The following is a 24,427-nucleotide window of genomic DNA, read 5'->3' as shown; positions in this document are numbered from 1 at the left end:
AGTGTGTTTCACGGAACACGGTCCCGCAAGATGTCTGTGCAAAAGCCGCATGCCTTAGCCCACCCCAGCACACGAGCCCGTGAAACATCCTGTAGTAAAAACACTCTGTGTAGCACAAAGCTCCGACTTACTTGACCGTGAAACTGTTTTTTATGCGATTAGCTCTTAACATCTTTCAAAATAGTTTTCAGTTGTACACACTTTGGAAAACACCGATCTCTAAAAGACAACTCGAATATAGTGTCTTACGGAAACTGAAAGGCAGCATTTCTGAGACTGCCAAAGGCATATCTACACAGAAGCTCTGGCCTCTGGGGCAATGGAATTTGATATTCCCCCTTCCCATTTCATTCTCCTGTCCTTCAAGTCTGAGGCATTGCTTTGGGTGATGTTAGCTTGGATCAAATACATACGTAAGTGAATCGAGAGTCTTACCTATCTCCCTAAAAGACCACTGCCATAAAAATACTTTTGTTGAAGCACTTGAACTTCTGGTCCCTAACCGTAAAGTAACACAGGGATCCACCCAGTGCAATGCAGTAGTTTACTTGTGTAAGAACCAAGAGCAGGGCATTAAAGATTCTCCCTGTTTTGAGAAAGTATAACTCTGACCCAACTTCTTATCAGTACCGCTGGAGCCTACGTGAGCATGGGAAGCAGCAGAGAGAAGGGTGTGCTGACCTAGGCAGGAGATCTTTACCAAGGTCCCTTTGGTCGCTCTTCTGCAAGCCAGATGTCCAGCTTCACAGGTGTGCTCTCTCCCCAGTCCCACAGGACTCCACACGTAACAGGACTCTGGGCTTAGTTTAATACCCTGCTATTAGAATTCTTGGCAATTTTTTAACAAGGGTCCTACATCATCATTTTGCACAAGGCCCTGCAAATTAGGTAGCTGGTCCTGCTCCCCAACGCACCCCCCCCCCACCTCCCCGGGGAAGGCGAGTCTATCTTCTGGTATCTTCTTCAGAAGGGTTACTCCCTTGGCCTGTCCCCAGCATACTAGCTCCAGCTGTCACCCCCACTGATCAGTGTAGATGACTTTTTCATAGCAACACTTGAAGCAACTTGAAGACGTCATCATGTAGTAGGGGAAAATACAGAATTTGGAGGCAGAGAAAGTGGGTTCAAACCACAGCGTGCATATTGACAAAGGTTTAGACTTGAACACTGTTACCTTGCTTCTTGGGGCTTCAAGTATGGGGCCAGTGTGGGCTAGTAATGCCTGCCCGGCTTTCACATTTTTGAAAAAGGGAGCAGCGCTTGCGGGCTTCAAAGCTTGAGGTAACACATGAAGTATCTGGTATGGGAGTCGCTCAATACCTGTTACATTCCTTTCCTAAAGGTAAGTATTTTACGCTCAGAACTTTGAAAAGACAGCCACAATGTTAACTGACGCTTAAACTCATACTATGTTGTATTCATTAACTAGTGAAGTATACATGTATCTACTTACACTTATTTACTTATGAACAAAACACACATCATAGGTAGTAATCATCACTTCAGCTTAAGTGCTGCCTTCTGGTGCTAAATTGCAACATCTCTTGACTAACAAACTTGTGAAAACCCTGCGGTCATTATCTTTTGTATTATTCTTGTTCTGCACCGAAGGCTCTTCTGTACTTCTCACTGAGACCTGTGTGCACCAGACGGTGATGTCTTTTGTAGAGCTTCTATGATAATTTCACAGAATGCTCGATTCTCTTATTCGTATTCACCGAGACTCCACTTTTTAAGTAGTTTTTATTCAATATGGTATTTCGATCCAAGCATGAACTCCTAAGAGCAGGCAGTCGTGGGTTTGAGTTTCAGCTTTTATTAGTTTCTCAGGGCTGCCAAAACAAATCGCCACAAACCAGGTGGCTTAAGACCATGGAAATCTGTCCTCTCACAGTTCTGGAGGACTCGAAGTCCAAAGCCAAGGTGTTGGAGGGTTTGTTCTTTCTGGAGGCTCTGAGGGGAAAATCCATGCCATGCCTTTCTTCGTTTCAGATGACTACCAGCAGCCGTTGGAAGTTTTTGGCTTGTAGATACATCTCTCCAACTCTGCCCCCCATTTTGCCTTTACCTTCTCATCTGTGTCTGTGACTCATCTTCCTCTGCCTTTCTCTTACAAGGACACTTGTCATTGGATTGAGGAATCTTAAATCCAGGAGAATCTCATCTTCAGATGTTTCACTAAATTATATCTGCAAAGACCTTTTCTCCTTCTTCTCCAAAGAAGGTTATGTTCACAGGTTCTGGAGATGAGGGGCCTCTGTGGGGCCGCCATTCAAACCACGACTACCCGCGTGGCTTTGTGCAGTCACTTCACATTGATCGATCTCAATTTTTACCACGTGTGGAGTGCGGATCACCTATCGTAGAATTGTTGTGAGTCTCCGAGTACCTTCGTTAAGTTGCACAATGCCAATGCCTACAAGCATAATAGATCCTGAAACAATGGTAGCTGCTATTATTATTACCTTGTGGGGTTTTTTTTTTTTTTTTGCCATTTTTTCTCTGTCTACTGCACAGATCCATCACTTATACTAATGCAATAAATGAGTGTGGATATATTCTGATGTGTGTTCTATACTTGGCAGCTTCAGTTGCCTCCCAATACCAAAGAATGGCATCGCCCTTTCCAGAAGGGGGAAGGGTTTTATAGACCATTCTGATTCTATGGAGGGAAAGAACAATTTTGAGGCTGAGTGCTACTGCAAAATGTGTATCCCCATCAGCATGAAAATCACTATTTGTGGCCACTTCCCACATACTGCTTGCCCATACCTGTCCTAGCTGGCCTCACTACGGCTGGAGCCTGGGGGTGAACTATTAAAGAGACATTCAGCAGTATGCGGCGAGTATTTATTCAACGAATCCCTGTCTGATGAAAGAAGAGACTGTAAAAGCAAGGTGTTGTTGTTGTTGTTGTTGTTGTTGTTGTTTTGGAGCAAGAAAGTAATCATAGTAAGAAACTCTATCAGTTTTGGATTCTTGTTTACAACATGAAAAAGAAAATTTAATTCCTACCAGCTTATACAACAAAGGGTATATTGCCCAGTGTAACTGGAAGGTATGGGGGTAGTGTGAATGTTCGCACTGAACGATTCAGCAACTCAAAAGTCTCAGAAAGGATCTGAGTTCTTTCATTTTATCTGCTCTATTTTCCACAGTGCTCGAGGTAGCCTCGCTCTCTTGACGTCAAGAAAGTAGCTAAAGAAGTCGAGGCTTGATATTTGTAATTTGTATCATCAAAATTGAGTGGGGGAAACATGAGAGTGAAGTCCTAGTTGCTCTCAGAAATAAGTGAGAAATCACAGGAAATTTCTCCTTATGTCTAATCCGCTATAATTAGATTTTATGCCCATCCCTGAACCAGTCCTATTAGACCATTTCCACACTCATTGTGACTTTGGCTTGGGTTCCCTACGCTGGCCCATGTGACCCAGGAAGAGCCAGCTGTGCAGCTGACTGGGTGAGTCAGCACTGCTGAATACGAATTTGGTATTTTTGTTTCTGAAGTTCAAGTCAGCCTGGTGGTCTGTTAGTCTTCAGTAAGGTTCAGCAACCCTCAGGTACTTGCATTTAACCAAGTTTGAAACTGGGCCTGGTGGAAGAGGGGGAGACCACCAAGGCAGTTAGCAGTGTTTGCAAGGAGATGAGTATAGAGCCGGACATGGGCTTTTAGCTGAGTAAGGAGGCAAGTGGCATCATGACAGACTGAGGACAGAGATAGATAATGGTTTTTAGGAACTGAAAGTCACGGTGAGGCTAAAGAAATGTTCAAGAGTTAAGTAGACTTGAAGGTGGGGCTTAAAGAGTAGGATGCATGCCAGTTGAGATTTCAGTGTTGGTGTGGCTCTTCGTGATGACCAGGTCCAGGGGCCACGGTGGGGTGCAGGGAAGATCCCTGGATGTGAGCAGTCATGAAGTGGGTGGCCTGGGTGCTAGCTGATGAGCTCCACTGGGGCTCTTGGTACTGAAGTGCAGGAAAGTGGTAAGCCGGTAAAATGGCAGCCTGACCTGAAGCACATGGAGTTGTGATGGTCTCCTCCCTCCCCTAGTTCCCACGGGTGAGGTGTGCAGAAGCAGAAAATCCCAAGACTTCTATGTGTGTCCACTCCTCAAGGGCGCGGCCAACAAGAACTGTGGTTTTGCCTGATTCCATGCCAAGTATGTTCAGTTGGAACACAGCATAACTTAAAGGTTATGATGTTTTAAGAGTTCCAGAGTGCATTTTTTTTCCTTCTGGATAATGTTGGTTGATGGATGACTGATTAGAGAGTTAAAAATAAAGAGATAACATGATTGACAACTCATAAATACCAGGGATTGTCAGGAGTACTGAAATCTCCTTGGTGGATTTTGCATATTTTATTTTTGGTGGAGAAAGGAGTCAGGGAGAGAGAAGGAGAGGCAAGAGACAGAGACAGAGACAGAGGGGGAGGGAGACGCCCAGAGAAAATGAGGACAACATTTCCATCTGGGGTTTGTGCTTTTCTGAGTGCCGACTCATTTTGATAGATTATTAGAAAACTCATATTTGCTCATAAATGTGAAAAAATAGCAAATGTAAAATTTGCAAATTTATTCCTAAATGTAGTTAAATTCATAAATATTTAGACATTTTCTGTAAAGCTTCTAATTTATAACCTTTACATGAATCTATAATTTGGTATAAAAGCTTCTAAATGCAGTAGTAATGTCACAAACGTCTATAAATATTCACATCTCATTTACAAATGTTCTGCAAACCATGAGCTGAAGAAATTGTGAATGCAAACCATTTTTCAGGTGGATTTCTGCCTAGGTGACTCAGGACAATGAACAATGAAAATCTTCAAGAGATCATTTTGAGACTGTGACTTCAGTCTGTTGCCTGGATGGCCTGAAACTTTTTTATTAAGAATAATTAGAAAAAGTTATAGATGCAACTAAGAATGAATGAGCAAATTCAAATATAAAAGTTAAAAATCAAGGTCCGAGAAAGTCTGGAATAAGATTTATAAAGATACCAGACAATCCCAGGCAGAATAGTGAGTCTTTGAATGAAATTTTCTGAGGCTCACTTTTTCATCTGTAAAACGGTAATAATACATTTTTCATAATTTTTTTTTTCATAATAGTCAGGATTATGAGAATAACAGACAGTAAACTCAAAAGTGCTTAAGAAATGAGAAACAAAAACTTGGTGGCTGACATCCCAGAAAACTTCAAGCCTGTCTAGATGCAGGGGCTGAAATTGCGACTCTGCCTCCTCTACCCAGCCCCAGCGCCGCCCCCCCCCCCCCGGCCTCACCCACCCCTGTCTCATGCACATGCACACACGCGTGCACATGCCTGAATGCTTTCACTTCTGGTCCCTTTCTGGGTGCCGTGCTTTCTCTTCCACCCTCTCAGCTCTACTTTTCCAAGTTTATTTCACCCCTACACACAGTGACCCCAATAGAAAGAGTTACTTTTTTCCAATTGTTCCACGGAAGATCCCCTGACAAATTATCCTAAGATTGACTTGAACATTTGTCTGTCCCAGAACCTGTCACGATGTCCAGAATGGAATACCCAGCAGATGGCCATGCTGGGTCCCGTTCTCACCCATGAAGCCAGGGGAACTTGGGGTCATGTGAACAGAGAGTGGAAAGCCCTAGGCCTGGTATGGGAGCTGTCACCAGAAAAAGAGGGTTCTCTTTACATGAATAAAATGAAGCAATAAAATGATATATTCTCTTTACATGATAAAACGAAGCAACGTATGCAAGACTTGAGCACAGCGATTGGCGCACAATAAACCCTCAGTTATTTCCACCACTAGCCAGTAATTAATGCTGTTAACTCATTTTTTCCCTGTAGAAAGAAGAGGAAAGGGTTTAGAGTAGGAAAGAGAGAAGGTTTGAATGGGTTTTCCTTCTCAAAACTGTCCGGAGAGTCTCAGGAAACCAGATTTTTCCTCTGATTTCTCTAACAACACCGCCTGGGGTCATGCATGGCCTGTCCTATCAACACGAATCCATGAAGCCTCTATGACGTCCACAGTGCCAGGAAGTCAGGAGTAAATCCTCATGGGTGTGTTGGGCATTATCAATACATAACCACAGAGCAGAGGCTTTCTCTCTGATGGCTTGTCACTATCTAGAACAAATCCCCCTTTATGGAACCAAGCTCCATATTTCTTGGGTTTGGCCATACTTTTAGGGCTGTGTGGCAGGAAATGTTGGCTTTGTGAGGTTGACTGCAGAGAATTTGGGAAATATTTCTATAGCTTCGGCAACATGTGTTCAGCTGGATGCTGGGTCGCTCCACCTAACCCTCTTGGACTCATTTGCTTTTCTATCGGTGCTCTCCAATAACCTGTGCCTTACATTTATCTGTTGAACAAATTAGCACCATAAATGCTTCCTTTTTTCCCCCAAGTGTATTTTTTTTCAATCTTCAAGGAGTTTCTTTTACTGCCAGTAGCCTAGAATTTGGTAAAGAATTCTTTACCCATCAAGTCCCTATTCTCCATTTAATTATCTTTTAAATATTTTTGCTTTGTGTTTACCTTTCCACACTGAAAGTCTAGAATCTTTTTAGTCTCTTCCCTTAAGAAAGCCTCTAGCCCTTTCATTTTAGCCATTCCCCTCTGAGTTGTCTCTGCTGCTGGTCCATTTTTGTCTAGGTGTGGTGAACAGAGTATGTACATGTACATGTACATGTATTACTGTTATTGCTGGAGTTACTTGCCCCAAATCATGCCATAGTTTTTACCTGTTGACCCTCAACCCCCAATAATCTTCCATTTCTTTAACCCAACTGCTATTTCTAAGATATTTTCTTGCTTTCTCCTTTTGAATAAAAACATATCCCCTTCTTAGTGTTCCCACTATTTTTTTGGAAAACAGGGTCATGGTTGGTGTCCACCATATAGGGTTATGTGGAGAAGATCTTGAAGCGAATGTAGAGAATGTTGAACACTTTTCTGGTGTGTGGACAGCCCTTAGTAAACATTGACAAACATTATGATTTTGATCATTACTATCAGAACAGCTCAGTGGAAGTTTGAGAAACCTCTTATGAAATTAGTGTCTGAGTTGTACACGAGCCCTTTACTTGAGTGACTCTTCTAGATTATAACCTTAAAAAGTGGAAGATTTCAGTGTGTGAAGCATCTGTGTATAAAAATAACGACTGTTTTGTAGACATAGATTTTGCTAAAAAAAAGTGCACATAATGAAAATAAGGAGTTGGACTTTACAGATCTTAAAAGAAAAAAAAAAAGTAATTCCAAGAAGAGAAATATAGAAGCAACTAGCTGAAGGTCAGTTGAGAAGTTGGCATAGAATACAAAATATTGGTCCTGCTCTGGGTTTTTAGTTTCTTCCATAATGCAAAAATTGTCTTTCAGTCATGGTGTAGTCTTTCTTGGAATCCTCATTTTAATTCTGTAACATTTATATTCCAGGAGTAACAGCAAATCTGCTGATTACTTATGAAAGCAGGGGGAAAAAACATTTGCAATTACAGTCAAAATTAAAGTTATTTTCTAATCTTCTCATCTTTTTTAAGGAATGAGAAACTTTAAATATGGTCAACGTAGCACATTTTAAGTGTCAAACTTACTGAATTTTTCTAAGCCAATCGAATAATAATCTTCTGTAAAAACAGTGAGCATCCTACAGAATTTTTATCATTTGACCTGTTTAATATAAGTTGAAAAATTCCTCTTGTGTAAGTACCATTGCATAATGCTGTATGCTGAGCTATTAAGATATATTTAGTAATTCCATTAGAACTGCACCATCGAGCAGGGCAGAGCATATGGAAAGAAGTTGGTGAAAAACTGATTAAACATTTATATCAAGTACATTTTGATTTAACTCACATAAATAATTCATTTTTATGTTTTCTTTCTTTCAAAATAAACCTTTTTGACACCTGCTGTGCTAAAAATAATGCTATCATGGCTGTAATAAAGAAAGTCTTAAAGCACGCAGCAATGACATCATCTGGTACCCGTGCAGATACTAAATTGTCAGCACATAAGTGTAGTAAAGTAAGACTTGGCATTATTTATTATTTATTTAGTGCCTCAAAAATATACCAGGCTTAGTGAAAGCACCTGGCTGAATTTGAATATAGCATTTGTCTCCAGGAAAGCCAAAAATTAAAAGGCTCACAAAGACACACAAGAAAACTTAAGAGAGAGCCATAAAGATATGGAATCCCATTCTTTCCTTGGAGCATGGGAGTGAAGCAGAGAGATGAGTGAATGAACTGAAGCAAAGACCCTGAGAGGTGGATGTTTCCCTTTACAATGGGAAGAGAGGAAGATGGGTAAGAAGATAATAGCTGGTGACTACATGTGGCCACAGCATCATTCTAGAATGGTAATTCCCAAAGTAGGAGACAAAAACTACTAGGAGCACAAGGGGTGTTGTTGAGTGGCCCATAGGCATCATATTGACTAGTAGTGAATCCCATCATCATCAAAAAAAAAAAAATCTTCTTTCAATATTTCTGGGCAAGTCTAGGAGAAATATTTAGCTGGCACTACTCTGTTCCTAACATCCCTACGGCACTATCCAGTCTTCTTTTTCTACAAATAGGCAAGGCTGAATGCTCAGAGCCTCTCTGGGCAGTGGAATAGTAGATAGTATCACCTAACTAAAATTGGGTAACATTCCTTTACTCGAGTTTTACCTACACGTGGAACGCGATCGTTTTCCACGCACGGCATGATATAAAATTACCTTTAACAACATTCGGGCAAAAACACGAATCTATTTAATGAAAATTGTTATGTAAATAAGAGTAGACCACAGAGGCGGGTGGAATTACAATGACACTTGCAAACAAACCCCCAACAGCTGGCTGATACTGGCGGGATCTACCGAAGGAAAAGCTGGAGGCTGAGTATAAAGAGGCCCTTCTCTGTTCTGCCTCACTGTGGACCAAGAATACGCAGATGATGGCGATGGATAGCCTTCCAGACTCCCCTTAAGCCAACACTTCCCACACATGCCAAAAAGGCATGACTGATTGTAGGGTTGCTTATTGGTGAGATCCCGTTAAAGAAAACGTATTTATTCTGGAGGAAAACACATTTAAGCACCACAATTGATATTGGGAAAGAACACCTCCCATTTGGCACTCGCAAACCCGGATAGCATCTGCCTAACCAAATATTTGTATGAGTTAATTTTGTTGTGAGGGCTTCACTTAGAGAGGGTGATTTTCCTTCATAATGCACTCTTTCAAAAATTCAAAAATAAAATTCCGTATAATCATTATCATGTCTATTAGAATCCAGTATTGGCACACGTTTCTCTGGATTACATTAATTCAGCTGAAAAGGAAAATGCCCGGGATTAGGGCCATAGAAACATTGCAGCTACTTTCCTCTCTGCTCCTGGAAGGGCGCTGAGCAGGAATGATCATGGGGAGAAGTGTAGGAATACCTCATTTTAAGCAGTGCTGCACTTGGAAAATAAAAATACTAGATTACACTTATTATTTAAAATAACTTTTCTCCACCTCTACCAAGTTAATGCATTTTTTGTTTTTAAAATCTTGCACACTATAAAAGACCCAGAGCAAATGAACGATTATCTCATTGTTCCGAGACAAACACTGTTAGGATTTTGACATGTGTTTTCAGATGGGGTTGTCTTCTCATCTTCCCTGTAGGACTTTATACCAGCCTGTTAAAAAAAAAATCCCACATCAATTAATATTCCTCTTGAGCAGCAGTTTGTGTACCGTGAGCAATGTTTAGGCAGTGGATGTAGAGGACAGTGGGTTATCTGGGACATTTTAATCAGGGAAGTTTAACTCTCATGTTCTTTCCATATTAGGATTGCACATAAGATTTCATTTGGTTAGAAGAAGGAGAAAATGCTTTCTTCAATCATGGTTTTCATGGCTTCTTAATTTCCATAATTTAACCAATTCTCCATTTTAAAACTTATGGCTGTTCCTAATTCTTTGCTATTATAGATGGAAATTCCCATAAACATCTCATCTATAAATATTTAGAAATATAAATACAACATTGAAATGGAATTTTTGGTTAAAGAGTGTGAACCTATTAAGGTTAATTTCCTCAGAAATGAAATATCAATTTTCTCTCCCACCAGCAGTATGTGAGTGTACGTTTCCTACAACTTTATCTTCATTGAGCATAATTCCTCTTAAATCTTTCCATTACATTTTAAATAAGAAATGTTCTATTTACTTAAAATGTTCGAATGTGAATAAGAACGCTCAGCAAATAACTTAAAAGGAACTTAATATTTTTCATTAATTGATGCTTACACTTCAATGGGATCTGGAGAGCAAAATTACAATGATGTAGAAGTCATGCTTTCTTAATTAGTACTTCTATTCCATTATGTATGGTTGTTTATATAATGCCTTCTTCTTCTAGAATGTAAAGTAAAAATTCAAGTTGGCATTCCATTCTCTGATGTGTGTACTGAGTGTAAAAAAACCCAGGTATTCTGCATCAGTCATCTATAAGTTATTGGATACACACTCTACATATCTCTACTCAAGTTAGTGAGTATTTATATAATAGAATCATTCTATCTTCATTAGTGTCTAGAATTAACAACCCTCTCCATATACAATACTTCCTTAGTTCTTATATCACCACTATAATATTGATGGCATACTGCTTTACAGTATAGTACCCTGTACATATCTTATCTCTCCTAAATCCTATGAAATTTATCTGTAAATCCCTCAGAGTGGTTAATCAAAAAACTTGATTTATGTTTCAATAAACTTATTTGTTCGATAAATATTTCCTGAACACCTACTATGTACCAGAATTATGATAGCCATGTTATAACCACAGCAGCAAATAGGAGGGATCCAGTTCCTGCTACTGTGGGCTTTCCATACTGTGGGGTAAGCAAATGTTAATTAACTACATAAATATTTATAGAATTCCAATTGACTTAGTGCCATAAACGTAACGGGTACAACGAGAAGGTAGAAGAGGGCAGGTGTGATGGCGGCAGTAGTGATTGTGGTCATGAGAAGCCAAAGAGAGGAGAGAATCTGTGTGGAGGCTGTTGAATTACAGTAATGGTGGTAATGTTGAAACAAGAAAAGTAATCACGCTATTGTGTCTCTAATAGGAGCAGTCATATAAATATTTACATCGAAACAGAATTATTGATGAGGCAGAGTCACCTGATTTGCTTTTCATTAATATCATTTAACTATTGCATAGATTTTAATTGTACAGCATTTGGTGCTTATGCCCTCACACACCCACACACATAGTTACTCTTCAAAGCCCTACTCAACTAGAAAGGTAGATCTGTTTTTACAAGAATCGGGAACTCATATATCAGAAGTTGCCTCTGAATTCAGAGGTCTCACCAGATTCTAATCTAAATTCTCCTGAAAGGGGATGAGAGTAGAGGTTGATCAAATGCCCCATTTTATGGAGGTTCCTTGATACCACCTTCCAGCAGTTGGGAATCCTTACGTGGGAAAGGTCTGGAGGCTTCGTTATTACTCCTTGCTAGTTTCTGACTGAAGGAGAACTCTCTGAACTGTGCCAGAATGGACTGATGTCTCCCCAGCTCCTTCCCACTCAGTTGATATGGTGACGGCTATGGACTAGCAAACAACAGAAATTTCATCGTACTTTTTTGGTTCTAAACAACTTCTCCCTTAGTGCCGTAATAGTGCCCTCTGAACACCTCAGCATCGTCCTGTGATACATGCTCGAACTTTGCTTGAGGCATAAACCTTATCTTGAATTGAACTGATGGAAAGAAATGGTGGCGTTTTGAGATAGCATCAGGAGTCTGAGATTTGAGTCAGATGATCTTTCTTCGTGTTGTCTTGTGTTATATTTTTAGGCTATCGCTAGGTGGTTTTTTTTTCCTTCACAAAGTAAAACATGTTTTTATTAAAATTATATACAGAATATACCTTTGCCCCAAGTCCTTATGCGTGTTTATTTTACTGCATGATCTGTTTTCTTAAGGAAACACAAGGAGGGGGGGAACTGCTAAATTGGATATTAGCTTTTATAAAGTTTATTAAACGGCTGTGAATACAGAATCAGAAAATTTGGCAGACTTCTTACTATAGAGACAAAAGTTGCTGTCTAGCTCTACAGGGAGACTCTTGGTAGGAGTGAATTTTGTCTTGAGTGTTGGATATATTGGTCAATGGCTGGACAATCTTAGTTGTTGTTTTTTTTTCATCACCAATGCATATAAAATAGAATATTTACATCAATCCATCACTGCATATTTTGCAGAGAAAATATGACACTTATTAGGTCATCTTATATTGCTACAGATAAAAATCAATGCTAGCTGGTAGCAGACATTTATAGGTTTATCTTTACTCTCTGTGCAAGAGTTGTATGCCTACTGATGTATCGTGTCAAGTCAGAGAATTAGTTCCCCAAACCTCAGCACTTTATGGAACGTGTTTCTTTCATCTCAAGCGTTTTTTTCTTCTTCCATGTGTAGTAAAACAATAGAATTAGTTTTAATTATTAGTAACAGATAAATTCCAGATATCGAGTGCCTTAAATAGTATTGACATTCATTTTTCTGTCTCAGTGGCTTTAGACTACAATTCTTCAATATTCAAAGTACTTTCATAGTCATCTTCTTCCTTGGTTCCTACAACGGTTCTGGGAATGGGAGCGAAATAGATGTTTGAAAGTGAATAAGCTCGGGATCAAAGGCGATTGGTATTATTCCCACCTCGGAAAATTGCACCAGCCCAAAAGAAGAGTCCAGACTTCAATGAAAGCATTGGGAGTATGGAGTCCTTCTGCCTGTGGCCCATTGGCTCATTAGAAGAATATCTGAGCCATCAACATATAGATCTTGCATGAGCTGAATAGGGCCCAGACAGGTGGGGAAGTAGAATGAATATAAATTCATAATCTCTTAAAGTTGTCCAGTAAATATAATTTCAGTGAGTTATTTGATTAAACCTGGTACTGCCATTCTTGGCTGGAAATTCTTTCAAAAAAACTTCTGTCCACCGGAGATTGTCAATATTGAAAATAACCGGTATGAAATGGCTTATAAATTGCACGGGGTCCTTACTCTTAGTCTGATCTCTAGAGGTAGTCAAGTAGAAACAGGAGAAAGAACATGGACATTGGACCCAAAAAGAATTAAATCTGGGCTATGGCTTTGCCACTTCCTTGCTGTATAGACCTGAACAAGTTATTTAACACCCTGGTCTTTGGCTCACAGAGTTGTTATGCTTGTCTGATGAAATAAGGTCTGTGAATGTACACAGCACAGTGCTTGGCAGTATGCAGGCGCTCTCTAAAAGGTAACTCTTACTATTCAAAGGAGACTAAGGTAGAGTCCAACCATGCCATCTCTTTCGCTGAACACAAGTCTAGAAACAGACGGAAAGGGGTCAAAGAAGTTAAGAGATTCCAGATGTAGCCAAAGCCACAGGGTGGCAGAAGGTTGTCTGAGAGCCTGGATGCCAGAAAGAAAGTGGGAACCAGAAAAAGGAAAACTACCGCCACCTCACCCAGCTGCTACTTGGTCCTCTTTTGCTTTTTTTTTTTTAATCTTTGAACTACTTAATAAACACTAATTAACCCTGTGCCCCGTGAGACAGACTTGCCTAGAGCACCATGCTCTTAAGAACCACACACATCTCCTGTAATTGACTCAGTTATCCTCATTGCCTGGGACATCAGTAAAGCTGTCTTTTGCTAGCATCTTAGGACCATAGAGAAAAACTTGCATAGATTTGCCTATATCTGACCTCATGAAATTGAGAGTTTGGTCCAAGTGCAGCAGAGAACAGATAACCATCCTTCTAGTGCAAAAAGTTCCCTGACTTAAATAAGTAGAAGAGGTTTGAGCCAAAATTATTCTTTAAGCATTATAAAAAAAAAAATAAACGAGCAAAAGCTAGCACCTAAAACATCATAACCATGGATACATTTATATGTATAAGACACGTTTGATCATGCATGCATGTTCAAACCTCCTGAAGACACATAGGTCACTGTAAAGTCCCTTTTCTGTCTCTGTGTCCAAAGCAACTGCAAAGGATCTTTCAAGCTCAGACTGTGCAGTATTAAAATTTTACTTTTTGTGCTGTCTTTTCTGCCAAGCACCTGCTATCTCTAGAGTCTTCTTGCATATGTCTGCTTTATAGGGTTTTCTGTTTATTTTTGCATGTTTATGTACCTCAGGTAGATCACCTTCTCGTTGAAGACAGGAACCTGGTAGTTCCTGGTTTGATTCCTCCTTATTGCCTGGTCTGGGGAGAGGCACACTGTGAAGCCCTCTGAATTATGATTGGCTCCAGTCCTATCTGACATATACATGGTCATTCACCTGGGTTTCTCTACCCTGTGTATGGCTTGTGCTCCTACTCTCTCCATGACCTGGACTCCTCTTCCATTTCTATTGTCCATCCATACCTCAGGGCCCACTCTAGCATCAACTTCTTCAACACCTTGGTCCGAAGATTCTGTCCACTGGATCATTCCTTTTCCTGGATTCAGATCACGCTGCCCAGCATAACATACAATTACCCCCAGTTGCTTCATGGTTTCTGGATTTATTTCTACAACCCAGTGCCTTAAGGAGAAATGCTTTTGTCTGAAATGTCTTTCATTGATTGATTCAGCAAATATATGTCTTTTGTTATCCCCAGTTGCCTAACCAGTACATGATAGAAATGTAGTAGATACTCAGTAAGTACCAGTTGTTTGGTCAGAGCTGTGACAATTTCCAACAAGGGTCTAATCTCCAGTAAAAGCCTTTTCTTGGATTTTACTAAGAAAGCGATTCTAGTTTTAAGTTGCACTTGCTTTATGTATCTGTCTAAATATTTTACCTTGCATTTCTTGTTAAAATAAGACAGCCATTTTGGGGCCATTAAAAGGGAGAGGGGGATAAATATTATGTTGTTGGTATAGTTGTCACTGTGGCATGTGTTTCTTGCTTCTGTCCCAGCGTTTGACACTCCTCCCCTGATGTACCCACTGCCCATCTCTGCAGCCCCTTCTCTCCCCACTTTGCCCTCTGACCACTATTTCCCAGACACTCTCACGTCTTTGAATTCCTGTAACGCACCATGCCCTCTCTGGCTTTTAGGTCTTTCTGCACAAGCTGTGGAATCTCAAAGAATTATCTCCCAACGCCAGCCCCTCTTATCTCCTTCCTCCTATCTCGCTCTGACAGATCTTTCTGGATTCCGCTTGAATGTCACTTTTTCTGGAGTGTCGTTTCTGATGCTGCAGCCTCTAAGGAGATGCAAACTCCCAGCACACGTTATACTTCCCCAGTGGTAAGATGCCATCCATTGTCAATGCCTGAATGCTAAACTTGAGGAGTCAAGTCCTGTGTCTGTTTTTATTACCGTTAATATCCTCAGAGCCCACCCAGCACCAGATATAGATGATGTACTCATAACCTCCTAGCGAATGAAGAATCGTAAGGGATCTGTAGGAGGGAGTATGAGGTTCCGCTTCTCCCAACTAAGGCAAATAGCAGGTTTCTGTTGGTCTGTTCATTCCCTATTTTTATCCTGTACAGTTAAGTTTACTTACTTTTAATTATTTATTTATTTTTTAAGTTCTGGAACCCCCCCCCCCTCCCCAGGACATAAAATCACATTAATCATAATCCTTGTTTCATTTTGAATTGCCTGATTGGAGAAAATCTGGCAAGCGTTTTTCTAGAACAACACAGTTCTTTGTAGGATGGCACGGTCTCTTTGAACATTTTCCAAGTGTGTGCCCATTTAAATATTTACTTGGAAGTGCCTTTTGTTTTTAAGAAACTTATTTGGAAATTCTGAGCGCAAATTATGGCTATGTAATCCATTTGGACAAAAGCAAGCTGGTTGCCGGGTTACCATTTTAAATGGGCTCATAAAATAGAGCTTGGTAATATCACTTTAATCCAGTGTTTACTGTACCTGGCAACTGTCCTCCTCGTAAGCCTCAAAAGTATGTAGATAGGATGTGGTTTCTAATGACCAAGGGACCACCACCGCTCGGCAAATAGGATTAGAGGCAAGACTAAGACATTTTGCTACCCATAACGTGCATTTAAATATAAGTGTTAAATTTGGCACACCGGACGAAGTTTCTCTTATGTAGATGAGTGCTTTTCTTGCCTGGAATATTTTATTTATCGGAATCGTAGAAGGGCTACTTAACACTTCAGGCAGCGCTGTCGTATTTGGTTCTGCTTCCGAAGACGTGCGGAAGCGAGGACCAGCAGCTCGGGGAGAACTCCGCGCGCGGCTCCGCCTGCAGGTGGGTGGACAGCCGCGCGGCGCCCCTGCAGCTGCGTGTCTCTGGCACGGGGCTCGGGCGCCTCAGCTGTGCTCAGAGCCCGGAAATAGACACTTTTCCCCTCGCTTCCTTTCCTGACTCACCTCAAATGTAATGAGACTTTTCACTTACAAAAAGCACAGCTTGCTTTATTTTTGGGCTCGCAGAGTCACCTCGTAACGTTAGAGTGTCAGGGACTAAAGGCACACCCGTTTGATCCCTCCTCCTCCGCTGGACCCCACAGACGTGGCCCATGGGCCCGTTGTGGGCCACATGCCTTCAGTCTCAGGAATCTCTGAGTCTCCTTCTGAAACAAATAGCTGCCCTTCCCGAGACCTTTTGGAAAGAGTTGAGAAGAGGGATCGTGTGCAAAAGTTCCTGTTAATAGTTTTGTGCAGTGAGGAACAGGTCCCCCCGTCCCCCCACCCCTGGTTGTTTTGTTTCTGGGTTTTGTTTTGTTGTTTGTTTGTTTGTTTGTTTCGTGTGTGTGTGTGTGTGTGTGTGTGTGTGTGTGTGTGTGTTGGCTTATAGCAGGATCTGCCTAGTTAGTCACCAACTGTTTGCCTTTGCCTTCTGGGCGCCCAGCGAGACCACACGACCCAGCCTCTCTCGAGGCTAGGAGCAGCTGTGAGATTAAATCTTGGCCAGTGTCATGTAGGCAGAAGTCATGTGCACCGTTTCCAGCCCTGGCCAATAAAATCTCCCGCCCAACCCTCCGCACTCTGCCTCCTGCCTGTGGGGACGGTGTTGGGGTCTCCAAGGCTTTGAATAGAAGGAGCCGGGGTCGAAATGTCCCGCTGGACCGTGACGTGAGCAAGAAATCAACTTGTATTGTGTAAAGCCGTCGAGGGTGGGGGTGGTTGTTGGAGCAGTGAACCCAACCTGACAATTGCAGAGCTCTTTAACCCCGGTGACCTTCACGTACGCATGAAAACCCGTGAAAATGGCCACCGTGAAAGAAAAGCAGCCGTCAACAGTCAAGGTAACATGCAGCCTGAATGAGGAGGGTGGAGCGAAGCCGGAGAAGCTGCCGGCCCTCCTTCGCCTGCCCCTGCCCCTTTGGAACAGCTGTGGTAGGACAGGAAGCCCTTGTCACCTTCCCCCTGCTGTATTTTGCGAATGTAGTACTGACCTCTTCACAAATGCTCCCGCACACTGCTTGTACCCTTTAAAAGCGTACGTGCGTCGATAGTTTTGACTCGTACCGTGGAGGCGATTCTACTCGTGTACTTCTCTTCCTCCCTTCCACGCGAGAAACGTTTTCTCTAATGCGGGGAGTGGATCTCTTTGGCCTCAGGACCTCAGGCTCATCACAGGCTTTGGGGATCACAAGACGCGTCTGTGAAAATGGTGTCTCTCCGGTTGTATTCCTTGGACATGCTTGCGATTCTTTGTTTAAGCTTAAAAATATGTCCAAGAAGAAAAAGAAAAAAAAAAAAAAAAAAAAGACCACACGCATCAAGCGTAGATTTGGCAACGATTCAGTTAATCTGATCACTGTAGCCAGAGAGACCAGGTAATTCAAGCTGAAAATGAAAATTCACTTAGATAAGGCATTTTCAGTTAGGGCCACACAGGAACATCTGCCGGCTTGTAGGCTGTCAAGATTTTGAAGAAGTGTTTTATTTTCTTGGGAAGTACAGGTGTAGAAGTATCCAAGTACTTGAAATAACCTTTTCTCTCCCCAGATAGCCTTGGGCAACCGGGTCCCAGAAAGGAAGCAGGCATTTATTTCCCCTCCGAAAAGGGTTAAGCTTTCTCTCAGGAAGGGGGAAATCCTTATTATTTTTTTTTTCTCCAGCTATATTACAGCCCTAAAAATATCTCAGCCACAGTAGAGTTGGTTGTCTTTTAGCACCTGCGTTGGTGAATCTCGCAAGGCCCCTAAATTCAATTTTTAAAAATTGACTCTAAAATTTTCAAAGGGCTCTGGGATGGGGAAAATTGGAGCTTAGAATCCAAAAGGGGCTGTGGAGGAAACAGTGGAAATTTAAACTGCCTTCTGTGTGCACAGCTGCCCCGTTAATAATGCTTTTGCCCAGGAACATCTGCCTCGGGCCTCACCACACAGCCAGGGTGCAGGCCGAGGGTTCAGTAATGCGTACGGTGATGGGGGATTATCCTGTGTGCGCTCTCTCCTGGCACTGTGGAGGGTTCCAAATGGAACTGTTGATGATCCAGAAACAAAGTAGACTCCCTTCCAGGAAGCTGTAATAAGGAGATTAAGAAACTATGGAGGCCTACGAACATTTTCCATGTTACTTAGAACTTGACCAGACTTAGCTTTAATCAAAGTTAATCAACCCATGTGAGGCAGATCAGAGAAGAGATCCAAACGGGGCTGAATGCTAATGCAGAGGGGCACCAAGGCCCTTACTGGTAATAGGCAAGAAAGCCTCTTTCTCCAAATGTGAGAGATGCTCTCCTGTGCACGGCCATATGTCTGCCGCAATCTGCAGCCTTATGGATGAAGAACTCTCTCGACCCCAAGGCACTATGTTGAACATGGAACAAAATTGACAGTGCCCAAGGGGGAAGGGCATTCGCTGCGTTTCAAAGACAATTGAAATATTTTAGTAACAAAGGTGTTAGTAAATGGATATGCCACTGGTGTTGATTGCGTTCTACATTATTTGTTCAAAGGCGAAAGAACAGCAAGGTTTTTTGTTTTTTGTTTTAATTTTCTAAAATTGACCACTGTGACAGCAAGGGTTTAATTGTCTTTCAAAACACAAGAACACTGACATGTCCGAATATTAACGTTCTTTGCAAAGTCACAATTGGGGAGGCTTTGCACACACCCCGGTAAAATTGCCATTTTTCAAATAATGTTCGGGACTTTTCCTCAGAAGGGCCTGCAGAAACTGTGGGATATTGTATTAAATACTCAAGAGTTGTCACTCTCCATGTATGTACTATGGATATGATTAGTTTCTAAATAGCCAAAAGTTATAAACATATGTGTAATAATTAAGTATATGATCAAAGTGTTGCATTTGTGGAGAAAGGGACTGTTTAACTTCACAAGCAACAAAATTAAACTTTTTAACCAAAATTAACTTGGCTAATTTGCAAAAAAAAAAAAAAAACACAAAAAACAGTGATCTCAAAAGAGTTCTTGAAATGCTTTGCACTCTGGTAAAATTCTAGAATATGTGGTTAGCTCTCAAAGGTGATTTGACAGGGAAATATTTATTTGGATGTTTGCACTCTGGCATAATTGTTGGAAAGGTAAGTGTGATGGAGTTTAAGGAGGGCTTCCTACTACCCAGTTTCAGTAATGAAGTACTAGGTAATCTGCACAGCTTCCTGTTGAGGACAATGAGCATGGTTGAATTACAGAGCCAAGATTTTGAAGAAGACAGACACTCAAAGAGAAGAATGCAGTGTTTGCGGCCACTTTTCCTCCGTCAGTTCCAAAATAGGTGGCTCAGTAGCCAAGGAGACTCGATGCTCATAGACGGTTGTATGGAGTGAAGGGGGCAAAAGCTAGAATAAAGGAGCTGCTGGTGGTGCTGGTAAAACACCAGTATTTCGAATAAAAAATCCCAAAGATGTCTAGAGTAAGGATTCTAGGAGTAAGGGTGAACCAGAAGCATGCAGTATCTCAAAGGGATTGAAGTTCAGATCTAAATTAGAAAAATTCTTTTTTTTTTTAATGTTTATTTTTGAGAGAGAAGAGAGAAAGAGCAGGGGAGAAAGAGAGGACAGAGAGAGGGGACAGAGAATCCAAACTGAGCTCCACGCTGACAGTAGGGAGCCTGATGTGGGGCTCAAACTCACGAACCGGAACCGTGAGATCATGACCTGAGCTGAAGTTCAATGCTTAACTGACTTAGCCCCCCAGGTGCCCCTAAATTAGCAGAATTCTTAAAAATAGACTAAGATATGGGGGCGCCTGGGTGGCTCAGTTGGTTAAGCATCTGACTTCAGCTCAGGTCATGATCTCAAGGTTTGGGAGTTCGAGCCCCACGTCAGGCTCTGTGCTGACAGCTCAGAGCCTGGAGCCTGCTTTGGATTCTGTGTCTCCCTCTCTCTCCCTGCCCTTCCCCTACTCACTCTCTCTCTCTCTCTCTCAAAAATAAATAAACATTAAAAAATTTTTTTAAAAATAGACTAAGATGTGCCTGTATTGCTAGTGTGCATAGTTTCCTGCAAAAAGTCATCATAAATCATCTCTAAGGGAAGGTAACATCGTACAGAGCTAACTTTATCCTGTAATTTTGCATGTACAATGTTCAGCAAGCAATCAAAAATAATCAGGCACATGAAGAGACAAGAAAACATGAAGGGAAAATGGACCATAGAAACAAACACTCTGAACTACAGATACAGACTTCAGAATAACTACGTTTGATATATTTTAGGAGATAACAGATATTAGTGAAAAGTTAACTAGAAATCTGGAAACTATCTTTTAAAAAACTACATAGAAATCAGGAACTCGATTGGGGTAACAGCCTATTAGACACAATTGAAGAATTAGCAAGTCAATCATAATGTAGATCAGAAGAAAATATGAGAAAAAATGAGAAATGAAAAATGAGAACAAATAGGAGAGTGTTTTCCTGAAGAAAACATCAAGTTCCATACTCAAGGGAAATCATAAACCCCAATGAAAATTAAAAAAAATAATAAAATTGCACCCAGATGCATCGAAATAAAACTGCTAAAACTCAACACGAGAACAAAATGTCTGAAAAACAGGGTAGGGGGAAAAAAGAAAAGAAGAAAGATTTAGACTGACAACTATCTTCTGGAAAAAACAAACAAACCAAAACCAATGGAAATCCGATGAAAATACCTTAACATCTTTAAAGAAAAGAAAACAAGTAATTGCCAACCTGGTATTTCAGAGCCAGTGAAAACTCCTCTAAGAATAAAGGTAAAATAAAGGCTAAAATGTAGAAAGTAATAATAATAAAAACAAATTCATCACAACCAGACCCGAACTAAAATACTAACAAGTGTTTTTCAGGCAGAAGGAAAGCAATCCCAGGTGAAAAGGTACAGATTCAGGAGGACTTAAGCAGCAAAACATCACCCACAACAACAGAAAGTAGATATATGGGCAAATCTAAATTGATGCCAATTTTAATGAACAGTATTAATAATGTCTCAAGGAGTTTCAAATAGGCAGAGAAGTTAGATACAGAAAAACAATGGTCAGTGGTGTTCAAGTGTTCTAAGGTCCTCATGTTGGCAGAGTTAAAATTAGTACTTTATGCAACAGCTTGAATTAATCCACAGTGCACATGGTCATCTCTAGGATAAACAGAAAAAGAATAGGAAGTTAATCAAAGTGAATTATAAGTTGAATATAAGTTGAATTATGCAGTTTTTGTCTTTCTGTTACTGGCTTATATCACTTAGCATAATAACATCAAGATTCATCTATGTTGCTGCATATTGTTAAATTTCCTTCTTTTTAAGGCTGAATAGTGTAGATACTATGGAAAACACCTACACCATTTTGGATTCCCACCAACTAAAATAGTCAATTCATTGAATCAAAGAATGGAATAATGGTTCCCAGGATCTGGGGGGGCAGGGAAAATGGGCAGTTACTAATCAAAGCACAAACCAGCTGTACAACATTGTAGACTTAAAAATTGTGTAGTGTGTATTGTGCGTTTAAAAATTAGTTAAGGGGGTACATCTCATATTAAGTGTTCTGACCACGATAAAATAATAAATAAAATAAGATATAGCAAAATAGGTTGAACTGGAATAATTGTTAAATATAGCAAATAATTCCAAAAGAAAGCGGGGGTGGGGGGCTGGGGGAGAGAAGAAAAGCAGGCAGGACAAAGAAAAAGCAAATAGATAATTGATTTAGACAAAAATGTATTAGTAATTGCATTAATGTAAATAGGATAAACAATATTGAACAGGAGATCCTGACTAGTTAAATATGACTAGAAAATAAAAAGTATAAGGTTTGGAAAGAAAGAAAGAAAGCTATTATTATCGATAGATGGTATAAGAATATATATGTCAAAATCCAAACAACCTAGAGATAAATTGTGGGAATAATAGATGAGGTTAGCAAAATCGCTGAATGTAAGAGCAATTTTAAAATCAATTTCTTTCTTTCTTTTTTTAATTCAGATGTTGCTTTCCAAATAAAAAGACTATGGTTTCTACCTTGGAAACTCTTAGGCACAGGGTCTCTCTCCCTCTTACTTTCTCTCTGGTTGCCCACTTCTAAGGAAATCAAAAGCCATCTTGTGAGGCAGCCCTGTGGACAGGCTCGTGTAGCAAAGGTCTTCCAACATGAGTCAGCTTAGAAGTGAAGTTGTATTCTTATACATTAACAAAATTATTTGGAATACAAAATTTAAGATAAAATGAACTACCCTCAAAAATGCTATTAGTAGAGGGGCGCCTGGGTGGCGCAGTCGGTTAAGCGTCCGACTTCAGCCAGGTCACGATCTCGAGGTCCGTGAGTTCGAGCCCCGCGACAGGCTCTGGGCTGATGGCTCGGAGCCTGGAGCCTGTTTCCGATTCTGTGTCTCCCTCTCTCTCTGCCCCTCCCCCATTCATGCTCTGTTTCTCTCTGTCCCAAAAATAAATAAAAAAAAAAAACGTTGAAAAAAAAGAAAAAAAAAATGCTATTAGTAGAAATAAATCCAATGAGAAATGTGCATGACTGAAACTCAACACAATCCAAATATTTATCAACAGTAGAATTGAAATAAATTCATATATACATACATACACATATATGTATGTATGTATATGTGTGTGTATTCCTATACCATGGAATTCTATACAGCAACAAAAGGAAATGAATCACAATCACATGTAATAAAACGGATTAATCTTAGAAACATGGCACTGAAAGGCAAGACTCAAAAATACGCACTCAAAAATTCCATTTACATAAATGCTATAAACAGACAAAACTAAGCTATAATGTTAGAACTCAACAGAGCAGTTAGCTTGGGAGTTCAAGGTAGTACTTGGGAAGGTTCATAAGATGCTGGGATGCTGACAAAATTCTATTTCTTGATTTGGGTTGAAGTGTCTCGTCAGTAGGTGGGCAGGCCTGGGGATTGAGTCCATGGTGACCGGAAGGAATCCTGGTTCTGGGAGGGCACAAGAGGCTAAGGGGCCACTGGCAAGGGTCTCGTATCTGTGTCCTTGGAGGCTGGTCTGGTGCTGGGGCAAGTGGGAGCTTGGGTTCACAGGAGCCACTCGGTGATGGTATGGGCCTGGTGGTGGGGTCCATGGTGAAGTTGGGAGCTCACTTCACTCTCCTTTTCATGTGGGGGGGAGCCCTTCATACTGGGCCACCCCTGCTTGGAATGAAGGGGGTAACTTGAGATTGTTTTCCTATGCACCTCAATGCATCTTTTCTAATTTCTGTGCTTCATCCAGGTGCTATAGACCCTCACATAGAATGCTGAGTTCTTGTGAAGATATTTTTGTGTGCAGATAGCTGCTCAAATTGGTGTTTCTGGGAGAGGATGAGCACTAGAAGTTCCTATGTTGCCATCTTGTTGATGTTAATCCCACAACTCACTACACTTATCTTCCATGACGAAAGTGATTTAAATCACTATTTTTTAGTAACAGTTCTCAAAACTTTAGTTTATAAACATAGAGTTTTAAAAATAGTTTTTTAACATCTTTGCAACTAAATTACACAATTAATTATACTAGGAAACAAAATATACTAAAAGTAATTAAAAATCTTACTGTCCCAGGGGGTAATATTATGACCAGTTATTATTCTATAAATTTAGTCAGTCAGTCTTCAGGTAGACAAACAACTTTTAATTTATTTCTCCAACATTCAATATTTAGCAAGTGTTGTGCTCTCTTAGAAGCTGCACCTTGAACACAAAGATAAATAACATATAGCTTATGACTGAGCACCTCACATTCGATGTAAGAAAAACAGTAAAAAAATTCATTCAGTCATCCACTCCAAATTTATTGAGTACTACCAGATGATGGATAGTCAAAGATGAATGATCTTCATGGCCTCTGCTCTTGAAGAGCACACAATCTAGAGAGCACAATACATTCCAATAACATGGTTTGCGTTTTATGATGGAGGGCAGAAAAAGAAACAGCTGACTCCTACTGGGCAAAACAGTGGTCAGGAGGAGGTGACCGTTTGAGCCGTGTCCTAAAGGATGA

The sequence above is a fragment of the Prionailurus bengalensis genome, chromosome F2 (assembly GCF_016509475.1).
Source record: "Prionailurus bengalensis isolate Pbe53 chromosome F2, Fcat_Pben_1.1_paternal_pri, whole genome shotgun sequence".
In the NCBI taxonomy this organism is placed as follows: domain Eukaryota; kingdom Metazoa; phylum Chordata; class Mammalia; order Carnivora; family Felidae; genus Prionailurus; species Prionailurus bengalensis.
The sequence above is the reverse complement of the archived record's forward strand: the minus strand, read 5'-3'. Positions refer to the sequence as shown.